The 16,493-nt window shown below is 50.6% G+C and overlaps 1 protein-coding gene across 5 annotated transcripts in view; it reads right to left on the bottom strand.

Annotated features, from left to right (window-relative positions):
- LOC142582482 (venom allergen 3-like) overlaps positions 1–16,493 on the bottom strand; it is an 82,359-nt gene that overhangs the window by 9,522 nt on the left and 56,344 nt on the right. The window lies entirely within an intron of this gene.

The following is a 16,493-nucleotide window of genomic DNA, read 5'->3' on the forward strand; positions in this document are numbered from 1 at the left end:
GACAGGGTAAATATGAAGATGGTCGCGCAGTGCGCAAAAGCCTTGCAAACTCGCGCATGACACCTCTTCAGATCGTAGGCAATGATGACGCCGACGATGCGCGCCCGCCACCTGGTTAGGCTCTTGGTATTTTTGATATATATATATATATATATATATATATATATATATATATATATATATATATATATATATATATATATATGTGTGTGTGTGTGTGTGTGTGTGTGTGTGTGTGTGTGTGTGTGTGTGTGTGTGTGTGTGTCTGTTCGCACCAACGGATGGTGCCAGCTACTCATTTTTACTTGAGGGACATGGAAATGTATCGCACAATATCACAAATGTAAAAGAAAAAGAAACAATAAAGTTACACGCTACAGAATGGCACACTTGAAATGTCGCAAACATCGAAGTTACAGTACTGATACATAAACTGTTACAAGAGGGAAAAGTGCATCATAAAATGACACTTTATAAATGCCAGAAACACCACAAGTGCGAAACACACACACACTATGACACATCAGAGAAAACTGCACATAGCGTCTGCATATATACATTGAACATGTGTTATTCTTACCAGGCAGAAATGGGCCAAGAGTTACACGAGAAAATGCCACTGTTATGGTCACCGTTTAATTACAGTCGCCTGTGCACAAAACGACCTATATGCGTACTGGAGCGGGAAAACTCGTGTAGGCAGTGTGAATATACACTAGAGTGCGGCATCGCGTTTGTAGTGCCCGTATCGACTCGGCTTTCAACCTTTCATCTGGCGCAGGAACCCTGTGGACAGACTGACATTTCGCGTTTTCATTAAAACTATTAGACATGTCTTATTTTCTGACCGGAAGTGACGCTCAGCGCTATCGACCGTGCACTCCGCTTCCGGCATCGTTCTTTCTCTTCGTTCTTTTTCATTTGCCGACGGACGTCGCCTGTGAGTAATAGACGTTTTCGCGCGAGACACCTTTTTGTTTTTTTTTTTCTCGCCAAGCCAAGCTATTGTGTGACTACATTTGATTCACCTCTGGTCAGTTCAAGCCAGCGCGTTGTTTGTAACAGCGTTTTTCGACGGCGTCGGTGACCAAACATGGCTCAGGGAGGCGCATAGGCTGGAGTGTATCTATATAAATGTTTTAGTACTCGTTCTCTTCGATACGACTGTAACCGTATAATGTAAGACGGCACTCTCTGAGAAGCTCGCCGTCTGCTTACTTCGCGCCAAACAGCTGAGCTGCCTTCGAAAGGCAGAACGCCCAGACCGATTATCGGTCCAAGTCAGTCGCGGACGTTCGCGACGCGAGAAGGCAGCAGATGTGGGTTACCGATTACGAGGGTGAAAGTCCACGGGTGGAACCGGTTCTTGCGAGACACTAAACGGCCTGTGGCACCCTGAGGCTATCTCTCAGGGCACCAGCCTGTGCAAGGCCTTGCCTGGTGCTCTTGCATTTCGTCGGCGTAGTACAGCTAAATATAAGCCAAAAGGAAAATAGCCGGCTCACCGCGCCTCTGATTTTGCATTCGCCACTGTTTGGCTGCGTGCGGGGTTTGGTGGCACCGCGAACGCTAAATAGGGCTTGCCTCGACAGACGGTTACGCGTTCTTAATGTGGCCTGCATGGCGGTGCGTGGTATTCTTCCTTGCGTAACCTTACGCCTCTACGCTTCTCTCTTGACTGAGCCAAGCTGTATGTTTGGCTAAATACTTGTCTGAACTGAATAATATTAACGAAAAATCTGTTTTTCGGCATCGTCGTAGCGTAAGTAGCTCGTTTCATTGCTTGGCAGCATGTGGCAATTGAGTGACGTGCTTTCGCGCGCTGCTAGTGTGTCGAGACTTCTTTTATCTTTTTTTTGTCCCCATCAGCGCTTTGTACATGAATACAAAAAGTGTTTTTAAAGATGTGTAGCATTTGTACCCGAAATTATACATATGTATTAGCTTCTGCACAGATAAAACAAAATTTTCTGTTTATATATACAATCATTTGCATTAAACTTCTTGCTGAATGGAATCACTTGCTTTCTGATTATTATCATCGAGGCCGCTTGTTCCAATTCGAAGGTGTTCCTATACGTTACTGTCTCCTGTCGCCGATACCTCTCGTTGTTTCGTTGCGTCGAGCGCCGATATATGTGGCGAATAATCGGATGTAAACCGATTAAGAAACGCCTATAATCCTTGATTAATACTTGTGCCAAATGGCTTTGGCTGTCGGCAATTATCGAAAGCCTCGTGACATGACGCATAAAGGACTTTGATTGCCTGATCTGCGATGTCGTCGGCGGGAGCGCAAAGCGTGAATTCTTGCTTCGAAGTGTTTATCGTAGGTAAATTAGCTGCGAGATGGTGCGGAGAGTTTGGAAGCACGCGCTTTCTGCTATTCCATTTCACTTCTATGTGGTCTGAGGCGCTATGAGTAATGAAATTTGCTAAAGTGCTGACTGTCATGTAAAAATTAAAAAGAAACAAATAGTGGAGGTCGTAACGCCACAGTTAAGCGCGATCGAGTTCAAAAAAACAAACAAATAATCAATTGAAAACAAAACCCCAAATCAAATACATCCACTCTGTCACACGAAAAAAAAGAAAGAAAGAAAAGAAGAGAAAAAGAAGGAGAAGTGTACGCAGGTATTTCTGCTACATCGCGGCGGTAATCAAATGCAAAATTATGTGCTCCATTCAGCATCTGACTATACTGTACCTCGACGATCATGCGGACTGCACCATTCTTTCAGCCTTGAGCATACGGGTGTCACAATTTTAAGACTTATTGCGATTAAGCAATGATTAACTAACAAACAGTGGGAGCGGAAGCTTCTCGGCTCCCTCGATTTATGAGTGTTTCCGCAGTTTTTGTGCGTCCTACACCCGAAAGCGGCATATCATCTGAAAGATCAAGTCATCGCGAACCCAGGGATACCAACTTTTTGGGTGAGCGTGAACTTTGCGAGTTTTTACGGCACGAAAATCACACGAGTCCCGTGCGAGCGAGGCCAGGCCTAACGACAGTTGGGCCTGGCGCATCCTTCGTTGGACTCGGGGTTTGAACGAAATACCACCGAGATGGAGATAGACGAGGCAAGAACTGGGGAGACCCCGGATAACGGACCCAACGACGCAAAACGCGTTTCTGTGGGAGAAGACGCTGAAGGCGTTGCGGACGGTTGGATCGAAGTTACACACAGAAGAAGGCACCGCACGAACGCTACCCAGATGGCGGGAAAGGACGACACCCGCTCGCGAAGCCCGATGCCCCGAGGCGGCCGAAGCATAGTGAACAAAGTTCTACGAGCAAGTAGGATGCCCAGACTACCCAGGGATGATATCAAGATAATTGTTCGACCGAAAGACGGGCTGAATATAAGGAACACGTGCGGAACGAGTCTCGACGAGGCGATACGCAAAGAAGCGGTAGTGGGCGACGACGAGATGATCACGATCTGTCCCAATGCCATGCAAAACATCCTGGTGATAAGCACACCGGACGAGACAACTGCGACGAAAATCGCTAAGATCAAGTTTTTGACGATTAACGGGAAGAGGCACGAGACCAACGCGTACGTTTCGGCGCCCGAGCGAATGGCAAAAGGGATTATCCGCAACATTCCCCTGAAGTATACGCAAGACCAGCTCATGCATGCTCTGGTGAACTCGAGAAACCCCTCTTTAACATACGCCAAGCGGCTTGGCAGTACGACCACCGTGATATTGCTGTATGAGGGAAACAGAGTCCCCACATGGGCTTACTTCAATAGCATCATGATAAGAGTATCATTGTATCGGAAACAGATTGACTTTTGCAAAGAGTGCGGCAGGCTCGGCCACCGACCCGACGTATGCCCTAGACCGGAGATCAAACTATGCCCGGCCTGCGGGTCGAAGAACCCGAGCATCGAACACGAGTGCACGCCCAAGTGCCGGATCTGCGGCGAGGCGCACCCAACGGCCGACCGAATGTGCAAGGCCAAATATAAGTTGCCACACATTGTGAAGGAGAGAAGGTGGCGGGCGAGAAGCAGAGAAGAAAAGGAACACACATTGGAAGAAGGAAAGACCCCTCAGCGGACCCTATCACCATCGGGGTACAGTATGGCGCAGGGAAAAGGCCAAAGTCGCTCGAGATCCGGATCCCTCTCGCCGATAAGAAGACGTAGCCGAAGTCGTAACAGACCTAAGAACAGAAGTCGAAGCCGGAGTCGGAGTCGGAGTGGAAGCCGCAACCGAAACCGAAACCGCCCCATGCCAGACGGCGTGCGGGCCACACATGGCGAGATACAGACAGGGCCGCGCAAGGTCACCTGGTCCGACATAGTCGCGGAAAGAAATGGATCCTCTGTAGAGAGCACCCCACTTTCTGGCAGCACGAGGGAAGCCCCCGACTCCCTCCTGGCGGCGAGGATGGAGAAAATGGAGCGAGAGAATAAGGAACTTCGAGAAGAGCTGGGCAGGGCCAGAAAGCAGAACGAACAATCAGCGAGGAAAATCGACGAGCTACAACAGACGCTCAACGAAATCTTGAAGGGCATGAGAGAATCCCCTCATGAGAGGATCTCCTCCTTCACCTCCCGCGAGGCCGCCGAGCGAGGCGATGCGACCGCGACAGGAGGCGAAGTAGGCCAGATGGACATGTGTTGCGTCGAAGAAGAAGCGCCGGCAGCGGCGGGCTCCAAGCGCAAGGGCACAAGCGATACGCCACCTACGGAAGACACTTTGGACCACGCACAAGCACTGAAGAGACCCAGGTCAGGAGCCAGAAAGATAGACGCGATCGAAGAGATGGTAAACAAACTGACGGACAAGACGGAGCGAATGTTTGACATACTCCTGACAAGGCTGAACGAATCCGACGCGGGACGGAACGCGCAGTACGCAGCGGTTAACATCCAACTTGCGGCCATGAATAAGCGAATCGAAGATCTGGAACACGGGACGATGCAGCTGAGGCAACAGCAACGTATCACCATCACCTGCCTGGAAGGGCCGGGGTACCATCGTCAAAAGCGGTAAACGCACCGACCATCCTCGCCTGCGACAACAACGCCAACGCCACCCGCACCGGGGCAGGAGGGACGCACGGACAGTTGTGTCCCCCCAACACCTCTGCATAACCATCATGGCTGTGTCCCGCAAGTCCGACAATAGCCGCATAGTCTGGCAGTGGAATTGCAGGGGCTTCAAAAACAAGAAAGCAACGATGGTGCAATACATGAAAACGCTTGCCAATAACAAACTTCCTGTCGTGATTGCCTTGCAAGAACCTTTCGATCGGGCCCAGCTCCCGGGTTATGTGACGTGCGGTCCCCCCTACGAATCCATGGGGAGGGACGTCAGGGTGTGCACCCTGGTAAAGCGCGGGACGGCCTTCATCGAACACGAACTCGTGCTCCACGAGGAGTCGGGCATAGACCATGTACTGATCGAAGTCGTGCCGAGTATTGGAAGCAGGAAAACCGGCCTTTTCGTGCTCAACGTATATAGCTCCCCCTCGCAAAGATACCGCACTCACACTTTCGACGCCCTCTTTCGCGAAGCGATGGCCAAGGCCGCCTCTAGTCCCTTGCTGATATGCGGAGATTTCAATGCGCCGCACACGCAATGGGGATACGGAGCCGACTCGCCGAAAGGGAAGAGGCTAGCCGGACTGATGGACGAGCTCGGCCTGACAGTACTCAATGAACCTGCTTCGCACACCAGGATCGGACAGGGAGTGTGCCGCGACACGTCCCCCGACCTCTCCGTCTGGTCAGGCGCGGGCGTGGTCACTTGGTCGAACACCTTCGAGGACCTGGGGAGTGACCACAGGATCCTGTGCGTGACCGTGGGAGAGGATGAAAGCGAAGAGGGCGTCTGCCGAAAGGCGAGAATCGTAGACTGGGACAGATTCCGGAAACATAGAGAGCAAGACAAGAAGGAGGGCCCGATCGAAGACATCAGCGAATGGTGCCGAGTACTACTCGCAGACGTAGAGAAAGCAACCGATGAGGTCGAATGGACGGACTGGCGACAAGAACCACCCAAAGAAGAGGCAGACAGGTCCCGCGGAGCCGTGGGCGACGGCGCTCCCCAACCGTCCAGAGTGGACAGCCGGCTGGCACATCTTGTTGCGGCCAAGAAATCCATGCAACGGAGAGCGAGTAGGCAAAAACTCAACAGGAAGATACGCAAGAAGATCGCCGAAATCAACCGGGAGATTGAGATGCATTGCGCCCGCCTGTGCGAGCAAGAATGGCAGGAGCTGTGTGACACGATGAACGGGAACATGAGCGCTGGACGCACCTGGAAGATTCTCAGGCACCTGCTCGACCCGGGAAGCACCAGAACGGCGACCCGTACAGAGATGACCAAGCTGCGACACAAGTACAAGGACGACCCAGAGGCCTTCGCGGAAGAGATCGTGCAGACGCACCTCGCACGCCCGGAAGGGCAGAGTCACCCAGAGTACTGCGGGGCTCCCAACGAGGAGCTGGACGCGGACTTTTCCGTGCAGGAGATTAGAACGGTCCTCCAGCTACTGAAGACCAACTCGGCGCCCGGTCCTGACAGGATCACCAACAAAATCTTGAGGAACCTGAACGACGACGCCATCGAGAAGCTCTGCGAGTACATCAACGCGTGCTGGAAGGAGGGCCAAATTCCGCAAGAGTGGAAGACCGCAGACGTTATACTGATACCAAAGGCGGGCAAACCGCTGGAGGTCCGAAACATGAGGCCGATCTCCCTCACGTCCTGCGTCGGGAAAGTGATGGAGCATGCCTGCCTTAACAGGGTGACGACGCTGCTCGAGAAGCAGGACGCCTTCGGCACCCACATCATCGGTTTCCGGAAGGGACTTTCAACGCAGGACGCCATGCTGCAGATCAAGGAACAGGTCGTGAACGCTCCGAGCACACACGTGCGCGCCCTCCTCGGGCTAGACCTCAAGAGCGCCTTCGACACTGTGAAGCACATGGCCATACTGGACAAGATCAGCCGACTTGATCTCGGGGAGAGGTTCCACCGATATGTCAGCAGCTTCCTGAATGGGCGCGAGGCGACAGTCAAGATCGACGGGGCCCCACCACGAACGGTCCGCATGGGTGGTGCGGGAACGCCGCAGGGCTCCGTACTTTCCCCCATGCTTTTCAACCTCGTCATGATCGGCCTGCCGGAGCGTCTTGACGCGATAGAGGGCATCAATCATACGATATACGCAGATGACGTGACGGTGTGGACCACGGAGAACACGAGCGTCGGAGAAATGGAAGACCGACTGCAGCGGGCTGTACGGGAGGTGGAGCGGCACCTCGAAGACACGGGACTCGTCTGCTCACCCGACAAGTCGGAGATCCTGCTCCACAGGCCGCGCAAGAAAGGGCCCCTTCCGCAGGCCGTGCTGGACGCTCGTCGTTTGGGCGTCCGCGTCACGACGAGAGAGGGGACCCGAATACCGACGGTGTCCAAGTTGCGAGTGCTCGGCCTGTGGCTGGAAGAGAACGGTGCCAACCGCGAGCTGGTTGCCCGACTGCAGAAGAAAGTGGCCGCCGCCACACACCTTGTGCGGCGGGTCGCGAACAAGAGGAAGGGAATGAAGGAACACAACGTAACGAGGCTGATACAGGCATACGCGCTGAGCCACATAGCGTACGTCGCCGCATACGCCGACTGGAACAGGAGCGAAACCGACAAGCTGAACGTGGCGATCCGCAGGGCGTTCAAGACCGCCCTGGGAGTGCCCCAGTACACGCCAACCCACAGGCTCCTCGAGTTGGGCGTACACAACACGCTCGAGGAGATCGCCGAGGCGCAGAGAATCGCGCAGCTGGAGAGGCTGTCGAGCACCGTAACGGGAAGACGAATACTAGACTTGCTCGGGATTCGATATCACGAGGCGCGTGGACTGAAAGAATCACTGCTACCGGAAGTTAGGGACGCCATACAGACGGAAAACATGCCGAAGAATATGCACCCGCTGCATGACGTGCAAAGACGTATACGCAGGGCGGTAGCAATTCTCGAGAAGCATGGAAGACAAGAAGGCGTTCTCTTCGTCGATGCAGCCAGGTACCCGCGGCCAGTCGGTGACTCTGATGGCGACGAGGAACGTCGACCACCACCGCCGCAACAAGGGAATGTGCGAGACGAACCGCAGTTACCAGCACCACCACCACTACTGCTACTACGACAAAAACGGCAGCAGCAACAACGGCAACATCGACACGGCCGGCCGACGGCGGCGGCGCCCGCCTTCTCCATGGCAGTCGTAGATACAAAGGGAACGATCCGAGTCACGGCATCAGCGAGGCTGCCGTCGGCCGAAGCAGCGGAAGAGATGGCCATAGCCCTCGCGGTACTCCACGGAGGTGCGGAGGATAACCTGATCATCAGCGACTCCAAATCAGCGATTCGGAATTACACCAAAGGTTGGGTGTCCGCGGATGTGGCACGCATGCTCAACGCCCGGGCCGGGGACTTCGGATCCGGCACGATTACAAACAAGTCCCTCAAGTGGTTCCCCGCGCACGTCGGGGAGCTTGGCAGTACCAACAACAGCCACGGCAATAATGACACCAACAATGCTAACGGCCGAAGACGCAACGACACTCCACCCAACCACAACGAGCGAGCCCACCTCGTCGCGAGGCAGCTTACCCGCCGCGACGCGGTCACCCAGAGGGCAGCCGCTGCCGTTGTTGTGCGGGACCCCAGCGGAGGAGTGACGGCGACGGCGGCTGCCACCCCGTCTGGCGCGGCCGCTATTGTTACCAATACAACACAAATCGCGGCGGACGGAGCTGGGGATCATGAGGACGCCGACTGCGCTGTCAAGGAGTTTCCGGCAACGTACCGGGAGGTGCTTGGCCACTACAGGAAAGAACGTAGAAAATATCCACAACCCCACGGGCGCCTAGACAGGTCCCAGGCGGTCGACCTGAGACGGTTGCAGACGGGCACTTTCACCAACCCCTACCACCTGCACCGCCTGTGGCCCGCGCTGCACCCGTCGCCCGGCTGCCCGTGGTGCGGCAACGAACGGGCCGATATGGCCCATGTGCTTTGGGAATGCCGACGCCACGTGGAACAAGGACAAAGAGGAAGGGGGAATACAACAGCAGAACCCTCTGAAGCGGGGCGCCTCGCTGAGAGATGGCAAGCCGCCCTCCTCAGCGAGGCACCCGAAGACCAGGAGTGGGCCGTCCAGCGGGCCAGGGCCGTTGCCGAGGATCTCGAAAGATTTTCCTCGGGCGATGGAACTCTGGCAGCCTAGCCCCGGGCACCAACATCAACAACCGTTGGACAAATAAAGTTTATTCCTATCCTATCCATAATAGCACTTTCAGCAAACAAGCTGGAAGAGATATTTTTGCCTTTCTTCTTTGTGTGTGGATGAATGGATTAATGGAAAAACTGCCTCTGTTGGTCTCAATGGACTGCGGTTGGGAATCTCTCCATGAGTCAGACAGGACGGATGGCTTATTCCATCGGTTAAGTTTATAATACTGCGATTTCGCGCATTCTCGCGGTTTTCTTAAATTCCCTGCGGTCAACGGCTCAAGCGCAGCAGAATTTCGAGATAATGACGCTACATTTTAGTTCGTCGATTGATTTACTCAAGTTACGACAAACACCTGACTGATTTTATCTATTTATTTGCATACTGGAAATATTGGCGACTAGTACGTGTATAAAGCATATTAATATGCGTGAATGTACTGTCCGCGTACTAGCGTCAAGTGAAGGCTCCGAGCTTTCAAACATTACGCTACCCAATCAGGCGCAAAAAGAAAGGAAAGAAAGGCTGGTCGCTCAGAAAAGAAGAAAACATCGCGGGCCTACATTTATTTTTCTATTTAGCTCTCTCTTTAGCAGCGTAGCCTTTCAGCGAAATTTATTTTGCGAATTATTGCGAAATGACAGCGTGAAATGAAATCACGAAACATTGAGAAGCTCGCACACAAAATAAAACGTCCTTCACAGTGCGTCACTTCACCCGCGCAGTGAAATTTGCATCGGTGGAGCTTCACTGCCCTTGGAATATTCAATGTCAAGGTGCCTCTCGGCGTAGTAGCTCGCGAAAGGACCCAGCGCGCGGATCTGAGAGCGATAGGTGCCTCTCGCGGACCTCTTCGCCGGCCGACTTTTGACTGCGGTCCAAGAAAACAAGCCCGGCGCCGCCTGGCCGAAAGAAGTGGCGGGTGGGAGAGGTTGGGAAATATTGAGGGGAAGGGGGGAGATGCCGGGAGGAACGGCGAGCCGCAAGCATGAGTACGTACGGGAGTACTAGCCCTTTTATTGTATGTTAGCGTATATTTAGCAGTGCCAGTCGTCAGAGGGCACCCTTTGTACGTCCCGCGTGCCCATGTGCTTTTGGCTGATTGTGACGCGCGGGAAAGATTCGCCTCGGTCTTTGCACCACTCCGGGTCGTTGCTGTTAATTATAGATCCACATAGGGCATGGGAAATATGCTTTAGAAAGCCGGCTATTCCAAATTTGTATATGGGAACAACGCTCGAAAGTGCAGAAAGACAGGAAGGGAATTCAGTTTAAAGATTAAAAAAAAATATTCTGCACCAACTGTTAAGCAAAGACTGGGGTAATAAAATACACGTTGAATTTAATGAACAGAAGAATCCGACTCGCAAGCGTTTAGTTTCTTTTTTTTTTTCAGCCGGGCGTTCGGTGGCCTTTCCTTCCAAGCTCGCGACGTTGAATAATAATAATAATAATAATAATAATAATAATAATAATAATAATAATAATAATAATAATAATAATAATAATAATAATAATAATAATAGACAAAACCGCGGGCACTATATAGGGCGTAGCGCCGTTCAGCTATTGTCCCACCTATCGCGCTGTCTCATTATTCACCTGTGAAGGTACACCTGTTCGCGGAGTACCGAAGACGCGCTGATGCGCAATAGTACACTCGCTTTAGTTGGTATGGGTATACCTGATTGGGGGGGGGGGGGAGGGAGGCGCATTTGGTGACGGTCCTAATAGCACCCAGGCTGCGCAGCACGTGCGCGGGAACTACCTCGTTTATGCGTTGTTTGCAACGTAAATCATTGTCACTGCACAGAGCTCGCGTATACATACCGCTTGAACAGGTTGCGCTGGCCCAACGCCCAATATATGACGGCTTTTGTGTGAAAGAAGTTCACCGTCATTAGCCATTTATTGATGAGTGTTGCCTACAGGTAACATACCAGAATTTTTTTTTCTTGCCGAGTTTCAGTACTGAGTAAAATGTTTCTTGCTAAATATCTTCGGCCAATACCGAATGGCAGGCAGCAAGTGTCATTTGTTGGTTCAGAGCAGGAACACTGGACGAGGAAGAAGGCATTAAGTTTGGCACGCGGCTCTTTGTCTATTGAAAGCAAGGTCAGAGGAGGAATACCGATGCGTGATATAATAATAATATTTGGGGTTTTACGTGCCAAAACCACTTTCTGATTATGAGGCACGCCGTAGTGGAGGACTCCGGAAATTTTGACCACCTGGGGTTCTTTAACGTGCACCTAAATCTAAGCACACGGGTGTTTTCGCATTTCGCCCCCATCGAAATGCGGCCGCCGTGGCCGGGATTCGATCCCGCGACCTCGTGCTCAGCAGCCCAACACCATAGCCACTGAGCAACCACGGCGGGTATGCGTGATATCAAGCTGAAGTGGTGTAACACATTGTGATGTAAAGCAAATGAAATGTACGCCTATGGTTCACATGTGACGAGAGCCGTCTATAGAAATTGAAAACGAAGCCTTAGGTGGCTTAGGCTGAAGCCCACTTCCGGTTTCCTGCCTGGGGTTTTCCGTCGTTGCTGAATAAAAATTCCGCAAATTATTTTTTACTCTGTTGATTATGCTAATTATTGATTTGTTTTGCACGTTTAGATGGAAAAGAAACATCTTTTTCTGGGTTATATATATATATATATATATATATATATATATATATATATATATATATATATATATATATATATATATATATATATATATATATATATGTGTCTCGTTCTTAAAGGGTTAATTATCAAATTTCCCAAATTATCTGATTCGCAACGTAGGCCAACCATGGAAATACGCTTTGTATTGACCTTTTTTCGCGGAGCAGCTTATTAAATAGAAACGAGATGGCGCTTTTCGCGGCGCGCCGCACGTCGCCTCAGCAACAGCGCACGAATACAAAACCATTACTGATTCTATCTTGCTTCTGTGCGATCAGCTGTCGCAAAGGCCACTGAGTTTTCGTTAACACGCTGTGCTCTAATCATACTGGGTTGAATCATGTGGATTGAAGACGAGTGCAGTAGTTGGTCGCAAAAATAGCGACTGGCATACTAAGGAATGGAATGAATCTGTGTGGCCAAGTTCGCGGACCGCTGCTGCAACTGTGCGTACCTGTTAACGGCACTTTGAGATGTACGGCTTTCCTCGAGGGTACAGAAATTTGCTCATCCGCCAGCGTTGTATCGCTAACCTTCAAAGAAAGGGCTTCAGCCCCGGAACATTGGCAAGAGTGAGTACCGCTCGTTAAACAATGACAAAAACTAGCAGCGCCGCTTCCAGTCATATTAAGTTTCGCGTAGAGTATCTACACACATCTACCCCAACTGGGACGAAAACTTAGCCCACTCTATCGCCAACGCATCAAGAATAAGTGAATGGGAGGACACTTAAATATATGCGCACTATATACGCAGAGTAAGCCACAGATTACACCGATAGCGCACGACTGGTCGAAGTTGAATGTTTCGTGACACTCAACAATAGTAAACGAATTACTAGCGGTAATATCTTTGCTACAAGGTATTAAAATATACAAAATGGCTACGTTTCAAGCCTTGTGTGCAGCAAGATCAAATATGTCCGAATTGAGCACACCCGCAATCGATTAGGCAGACAATAATCAGATAGTGACTGCACCGAGGAACTTCACTGATTCACAAGCGTGAGAAGCCGCTGCTTCAAAATATTTGCCAAATAAAGTGTAAAGAGCAATTGTACCCAGTAATCTTGGTTCAATTCATGGGCGGAAAATTTGGATAGCTTGGAGTATACGTATATCTAGCCCCGCTTTTAAAACAAGCACCATATACGCTGCTGCGAAGGCGCTTTTGCATGTTCTCTGAAGCTGTGCCCAAAGCTTCGTGTTGTCCACTCAGTCACCATCTACGACATCTCCCGAAACAAGGGTTTGCTACACATACACATCCATTGTAAATACGGATTCAAGGGAGGCAGTTGAGGCAAGTAATGGACGCGTCACCACGTGATCAAACATGGCAGCACCCATGGGAACGCCGCGAAAAGGATGTGTATTATCAGTATTGAGGAATTCGTTTGCCGTTTTGAGCCAATTAAGCGCAGCGCAAACAGTAATCAACTACTGACATTCACAACAGCTGGAAATGCCGAAGCGGGCCGTGTTTTGTTATCTGGTCAGGCATTTTATTCCGAACCGCCAGGTCACCAAAGCTATTAGAATTAAATTCTGCGGTTTTAAGTGCCAGAACCACGATGTGATTACGAGGCGCCGTAGTGGGGGGCTCCGGATTAATTTTGACCACCTGGGGTACTTTAACGTGCCTCCAATGCACGGCACACGGCCGTTTTTGCATGTAGCCCCCATCGAAACGCGGCCGCCGCGAACGGGATTCCATCCCGCGATAGCAGCACAACGCCATAGCCGTGCACTATCTGCGGCGGTTACACCAACTATGCGCTGGGCGTTAAAGCGGCCAAATGACGACGAATCATAGGACGAATCCCGGAAGCTCGGCGCTCGTGCCAATGTACGGCGCAGAATCTGGGCGACCTTGTAACTTGGCGACTCCCTGCGCGGAGCAGTTGAAGCAGAAGGGGCAGCTGGCGCCGCCTAGTTGAGATTTGCGTAAGCTTTGGTTAGTCGCTATGGCCTCCAATATTCTGGATCGCGCGAGTGCGTCAATCTCGGAGGCCATGAAGCCGTGCAGGGAGTGCCAGTTTTATTGACAGACCTGACATGAGCGCGCGACCAATTCATTAAATTATTTTTTAAATAACTGTTGCTGGAATGAAAATAATTTTCAGCGCTTTCCGCCTAATAATCAATTAAGAGACATGCAAAAGTACATTGCTGTGCGTTGGTTAAACTGGCTTAATTAGGAAAGCAGAATTTTTGTAAGAAGGAAACATTATAGTTACATTACAGCTAGCACGTCTGCTAGCCTCAAACATTGAAAGTGCACTGTTATGTCATCTGCGGTAACTTTCGATTACTTAACTTAGATGGCGAATTCGTCAAAGCCACGGTAGTTTTTTTTTTTTTTTTGGTAAAGATACATTTAAAATCTTACGTGAAACGTTTTGAGGATAACCTACGCCACGTCTTTACGGCGTGTCTTTCTTGTGCCATGTGTATGATTTCATGTGCGGTTTGACGTTGATCATTGCGCCATCACATACTTTCTGGCTGCACCTATGTAAAAGAGCTCTTTCCACTATCTGTCAAATGTACATATGTATGACGAGCGTCAAGCGAGAGAGTAAACGCAAGGTCTGTGTCCGCGTTGTTGTTTACGTGTCAGTGCCCTTGCGTGTGTCGCCTGCGCATCGAAACTTGTACCTTCAGGTGACGTCATGCCAACACCCCCCGTCAGAGCCCTCCTAAGCAAAATTGGCGTTAAATATGGATCACGCAGACGCACCTGCATGAGGAGTTGATAAGACTGCCTTTGTTCAGCGCATTTGGCACGCCTAAGGTTTCGCAGGATACTGCTGCGGAAAAGTCGTCAAGAACTTGCGGAATCAATCCGTGGAAATGGGTAATTAATGTGAATTAAAGTGAATTATGGGAAGTGAATTCAAGTTAGAACAAGTTGGGATAAGGCGACTTAAGGTGGAGTAAAGGGAATTAAGGTGAAGTAAAGTGAATGAAGTTGAATTAAATTGGATTAAAGTGGAAATATGTCGGTACAAATTAGAACGAAGTGGATTAAGGTGGATTAAGGTGTAATTAAGTGGATTAAGGTTGATACAAATTAGAGAAAGGTGGATTATTGTGGAGTAAAGTGGATTAAGGTAGAGTCGTGAAGGACACGTAACAATGTATGACGTCACGTATCATTGATGTAAACAATTAATTGGAGACGTCATTATGCTTTCGCATTGAAATCACTTAAGGATACTTGAGTGACTGTCACTTTTTATCTCGATGTTTTCCTTGTCTCCCAAGCACTTCGAATTTGTCTCCTTTAGCTCAATCAATGCTGCTTCAAACACGTTTTCGCGCACATCAACGCTTTCAAACAACGTGCACGGTTAACTAGAACACTGGTTCAGGCTTTCTTCTTATAACAGATCTTTTTCCCCCTTTCAACCTTGCCGCGCGCCATTGAAATATGGACAGGTCTTCGTGGCAATGCTGTGTGCATCCGTGACCCTTTCAGGTTTAAGAATGAACTGCTACGCTTTTGTGAATGTTTTGGTAGCTTACTTTGTACTTGCCTTGGCCAACAGCCACTCTATAACTTCACTGTGTCTAATGGCGTTTTTCACTGGTCGATCTGGAGCAGCCGCCTGAATCCTCGAGCGAGCGCTCGGCTTTCACCAATCCGAATCTGCCAGTGGAGCGCACGAACGCTCCGCGGGAGATTACACAGGAAGTCTGCGTGCACGTGACACAAACCGGTTCCGCAAACTATGCCCAACACAATGTTGTGCGTACCGACCGGGCATGGACCGGGTACCGATTTCGCTTGAAGACGGAAGTGACGCCATGTGACGCGTTCTATTTCCGCCCGAATCCGCGTCTCGGCGGCGGAGCAAGTGAGAGCGATCCGGCGCGGAGCGAGTTGATCCGAAACGACCAGTGGAACGCGCGAACCCGCTCCAGATCGACCAGTGAAATGCGGATTCGTTGCCGCGGAGCAAAAAATCCTGCTCCGAATCGACCAGTGAAAAACGCCATAATTGTCTGTGCGTCGCATCTTCTTACTTGTGACTTCACATATGACTTTTGCCTGTTTCATTAACTTAATTTGTATGATTCTCCTTGTACAACGACGCGCTCACAGATTCTTGTAATTACACCTTAGTTGCTAACTTCCTCACGTAACGTTCCAACTTCTGAAGCAAATAAAAAAAAAATAATCTTGCCAGCCGTGCGGGAGAAAGCGTGCGATCTGCAATCTTCGCTCGGGTGCAGGAAAGAAAGTAAGAAAAAAGAAAGAAAGAAGAGAAAGTTCGCCTTCGTACATACAGACAGTGCTTGCAACCTTGGAAAGAAAGCCGTTCCCCCACGACCGCGCGCTTCGGCACCGTACGTGGTGCGCGTAGCATTCCGACCGCGTCTGCCGTTCTTCGTCGGCATCACGTCTGCACGGAGCGTGTCGCTGACCTCGCCACGGCCGTCGGACTACTACTCCGTCTGACAGTATGGGCCCTTTTGTAATCGTGGCAGCGACGCGCGACGCGACATGGCGCTTCTAGGTGTCGGACGATACAGCGATTCGTGCGCGTTG

The sequence above is a fragment of the Dermacentor variabilis genome, chromosome 5 (assembly GCF_050947875.1).
Source record: "Dermacentor variabilis isolate Ectoservices chromosome 5, ASM5094787v1, whole genome shotgun sequence".
Taxonomy (NCBI): Eukaryota; Metazoa; Arthropoda; class Arachnida; order Ixodida; family Ixodidae; genus Dermacentor; species Dermacentor variabilis.